We start from the raw sequence: 4820 nt of genomic DNA, 5'->3' as shown, positions 1-4820 counted from the left end.
GATGGCAGTCTCCTATTTTCTCTAACCCTTAACGAACCAACAAGTGAATGAATGAATGAATAAATGAACAAAGAATAAAAACATAGAAGCTAACGCCATTATGATACATGGCTGAACAGTATCAACAATGCTGAAGAATCGGCCTTCCTCATGGCAATTGGAAGAGTCCTTGGAATGTCCCACTCTCAATAGCCAGCTGTGGGAAATTCCACCAAACCATTGTCCAGCCTCCACTGGGTAAAATCTGTTTTCTTGGCAGGCTAAGAAGTGAGAATGTGGTATGGATGCATGGGTTGGTGTTGGGGAGGGGAAGGATTAGAGAACTAGTATTTATTGCAAAACTCCTAGTAGTCCTGCCCCAATGCTGACCACTTTGAATGCATTATATCTTTAATCCTCACAAGAATCCCATGAAATAGTTATTATCTCCATTTTTCAATTAATGAAATGGACCTCAGAGCTTAAATAACATTCGTGGGAATCCACACCATGGATTAAAAAAAGGGCAGGGTGGGAACCCACACATGTGCAGGTCCTGGGAGCTTGGGAAGGAGGGAACTTGGAGCCAGAGGATTTCACAGACAGGAGGAGGAGGAGGAGATGGAGTCCATGTTCAACTCCTACCCTATTATGCTGCATTTGTTCAAAAGCTGAAGTTAGGACTCATATTTGCTTTACTGTTGCTCAAAAGATCCTGATTCTTTCCACCTACACAGGATGCCAAATCCTTCCATTTTCTTGGAATTGTACATTCTGCCTCTCTTGGTGCATCTTATGTCTAGAGAAAGGGATGTTACTGCATTAACTGTACAGTCTAGGTGGAACTGACATTTGTTCTATGTCTGTCATGCACTGCCCATTCTCACAAATTTATCTTCATTTAACCCCACAAGAATCACCTGCTATGAAGTTTGCCATTGCTCTCATTTTGCAGTTGGGGATACTGAAATTTCTAGGGTAACTTGCACGAAGTTGGTGGCAGACCTGGGATTCAAACCCATTTCTATATGAACCCAAGTCTTGGCTTCATTTTTCACATTAACATTTTTCAAAATAGGCATGACAATCCTTCAGTGGACTGTGAAATTTTTCAGTTTTTAAAAGAAAGCATCATTTCATGAGTTATCAGTTTCAGTTATGTGTTCGTTGCATGTTCACGTGGAAGAAAGCACGTGGGCACACTCATTTGATCATTGTAATGGTTAGAGATACTTGGGTCTTGTCAGGTCCATGAAGTTTGAAAGCCCCTGTGTGTGGAGTGGACATAGCAGGAAACCAGAGAATGAATTCAAAGGCTCCAACAATGGACAGAAATTATTGGGTTGGCCAAAAAGTTCCTTCAGGTTTTTCTGTAAGGTGTTAAAGGAAAACTCAAACAAACATTATGACCAACCCAATTGTTCTCTCATGGAAGTGAATGGGAACATACAGGACTTAGTAAAAGCAGGAACCCCAAAGCCAGAATATAGGAAGAAACAGCTGCACTTTCTATCCAAATCCCAGCTCGGTTTGAAAGCATTGCAATATTTTGTTGAATGTTCAGGACAAAAATATACTTCTCTTTAGCTGATAAAGTATGAATAACTTGAATTTTAGATAACAAAATGTTTTCAATATTCACATTTTAAAAATTTTATTCAGTTTTGGTTTATTTATTTTTTATTTCAATATTCATATTTTTAATGTAAAAATCAGTGTTCTAACTTTTAGAAAGTAGAGGATCCCTTGGAAACATACTTAACTCAACAGTCTTGAAGTTGGAGATTGTGTATATTGTACTTTTCTTATCATGGGGAATGGAGGAGCTGTGATTCAGCAGAATTCTGAGAAGGGTGTCCCTGTGAAGTGGAGGTCACAGGTCCCCTTACACAAAGCTCCCTTATCCACTGACCAAGGATCATGTTACAAAGGGAAATGAAGTTTTAACTTGCATAATATTTTATCTCATCTTTCTTATAAGTAACTTTCTTACCCTTTTGAAGGCTGGGGCAAAAGTGATATAAACTTTCTGGCCCCCAGAAAACGAGAACTAGAGAGGTTCAGTAACTTGCCATCCATCACACACGTGTGTTCCCAATTCACACTCAGTATCTAGCAAGTGTGTCCACCCTCACGACAACCCCAGAAATGGCTTCTAGTATCTTATTGTCAGGAGGAGAAAACTTAAGTTCAAAGAGCTGAAGCTGCTCTCCTAGCTCACTCGTTTTGTGAGCATTGGGGTCCTTTGAAGACATCTTCTGACTTCTGGTCCGGGGCTCCCCTCAACCATGTAATGCTTATGCCCCCTCTCTGCTGGTCTCTGAGACTCTCAATATTAGTTTGTTCCCCATGCAGAATCCGTTAGTCAATTTTCTCCAGGCAAGAACACTGGAGTGGGTTGCCATTTCCTACTCCAATGCTCCGACTCTTAGTGACCCCATGGGCTGCAGCCTACCAGCCTCCTCTGTCCATGGGATTTCCCAGGCAAGAGTACTGGAGTGGGGTAGCATTCCCTTCTCCAAATAGGAGAGAAGGAAACATTAATTCTGTTAGCTGATTCTTAGGGGCTTGATATGAGGAAAAACGGATAAAAACGTACCTTACTTTACCCCAGACCTTAAAAACTTACTGTGAGTATCCTGAGTACTAGTATAACTATATTTGACTTCATAAGGAGGTAGGCTTATGTTCTCTGAAAAGGAATGTGTCTTGGGATGATTCCAGTGTGAACTAAAGGAGCAGTATCTCAGGGAGTAGGTGGGAGAGGGCTCCTAATGACAGCGTTTCTTAGCAGAGAGAAAGGAGGCTTAGAGACAAAACCCAGCTCCTTTCCTTATAAGATATATAAACCCAGGGGAGTTGTTTAATCTCTGTACCTCAGTGTTCTCTTTTGAAATACAACTATGTCTACTAGTGAGGGCTGTTGAGGAAATTAAATTAGATAAGGCATAAAAAAATCATAACAGGGAGCAGCAAATCCATCTTCCGTCCTGCTCCCAGTTCCTGGGAGATGGCTGAGTGAGCACACTGGGGAGCACGCTGTCTGTGTGTCTGTCTATCTGCTATCTCCCTCTTGACTTCCAGCTCTTGTGCTGTGCTCTGCTGTGCTAAGTCGCTTCAGCCCCTATAGCTCTAGTAAGAACAGGATTTTATATATATCCAGATTCTGTCAACTACTTTATAAACTGGTTCTCTCTTTATTTATCTTGTGTGAAAGATCAGTGATGCTCGCTGACTAGTTAACCTGGATTGGAGGAAGTTTTTGGCAAAGGTTCAGCGAGGTCTGGCACAGCCTTTTGAAACCCCAAGACTGAAGTGGACCCCTGGTTCTGCCCCTGAACCATGCACCCTGCCTGCCGTTCCCCCAGGCCTTTGCCCTCCCACTCACTCCCTGATCCGGACTCTCTGGAATCTTCTGTCCCCCCACCCAGCCCCTTTGAATGGGTTCCAGCCATGGCAATGGGAAACCCACCCCTTTCTATAGCAGGAGTCCAGGGGCTCCCACTCAGTACCCTTCTCTCCACCCCCCTGTCCCTTCACTGATCTTTCTTCAGCATCTTCTTTCCGGTTGACCTGTCCACGGATTTCCTTCTCAACAAGTTTCCTTCAAACCTCCTCAACTAACACTCATTGAGCAGTTGCCTGCACTAAGAAATGATGGCTGGTGGGGAACACAAGAGGAATCTGATGTGGTCCCTGCCCTGGAGGGGTTGAAATCTAGTCAGAAAAACAGGTTTGTAGACAACTGACAGCACACAAAGAGCCCTGCAATGACTTCATTTGAATTAGTCCCACCCCAAGGACCGTGATTCTCTCAGCCAGCAAGTCAGAACAAGGGGAGAGGCTGCAGGCTGAGAAAGCAGAGGGTGCTGCCCGCCTGCCCCGGTTGGCCCCAGTGCCATAGCATCTCAGCCTCCAAGCCAGTGACTCTCATGGGGTCAAACCTCATGCCCATTGAAACGCTGCTCTCTGTAGCATCTTCAACAGTACTTCTGAAGGAGGAAACAGAACAGGCTCTGGAAAGCAGGACTCCATCTTGGGCCAGACTGTGGACTTTGAGCTATATGCCCAGTATCTATGCAAATGACAGACCAACTGGAAAACCAGACCCCCAGAAGGAAGAGCCCCAGGGCTCTCCATCACCTAAAAGAATACCCTAATTATCTGTGTAACCAAATAGAATCATACATTCTATTATGCTTATTGAGGAATGACCACAAGCCTATTGATAATTGTCCACCGATACTACCTAGGTTTAAGGCATATGAATCCCGGATTGACTTTGATTGTATTTTTCTTTTTCCTTTGTTCAGACTAGTTTCAGGGAATTTGGGGAGGTGGGTTTAGACACATACGTTTAGGGTATATAAGGTTTTCACAAAAACTGGTCAGGGTCCTTGGCTAAGAGGAGACTCTGCCTTGGGCCCGCCGGTGTAATAAACTGCACTCCACTATATGCATTGTCCTTCTGAGTGACTTTGTTTCCTGAAGGTGTGGCTACAACACTTCTCTACCCAGTCTCAGTATCTTCTCTTTTCAGGCTTAGGTACCATATTTCCCCTGTGAATTGCCATGCCCTGGACAACTCTAGGACTTTCACAGGATCTCACTGAACCTCTCCTGCCTCAGGCTTTTGATTTACCCCCAATAGTAATACTGGTAACAGAGCATTGTTTGCTCTGCATTCTGATTCGAATGACTTGTACCTTCCAGTCAGGTGAATTTCTTTACTTTTGGAAGCTAATTCTCTGCTCCTGTATTATCTAGTTTTCACATCAAGACTTCCTGTGTTTAGGAGTCTGAAAAGTCATATGAGCCAGTGATTCTTAACTGGGGCTGAT

This window comes from Bubalus kerabau, chromosome 3, assembly GCF_029407905.1.
Source record: "Bubalus kerabau isolate K-KA32 ecotype Philippines breed swamp buffalo chromosome 3, PCC_UOA_SB_1v2, whole genome shotgun sequence".
NCBI lineage: Eukaryota > Metazoa > Chordata > Mammalia > Artiodactyla > Bovidae > Bubalus > Bubalus kerabau.
This window is presented reverse-complemented; position numbering follows the sequence as displayed.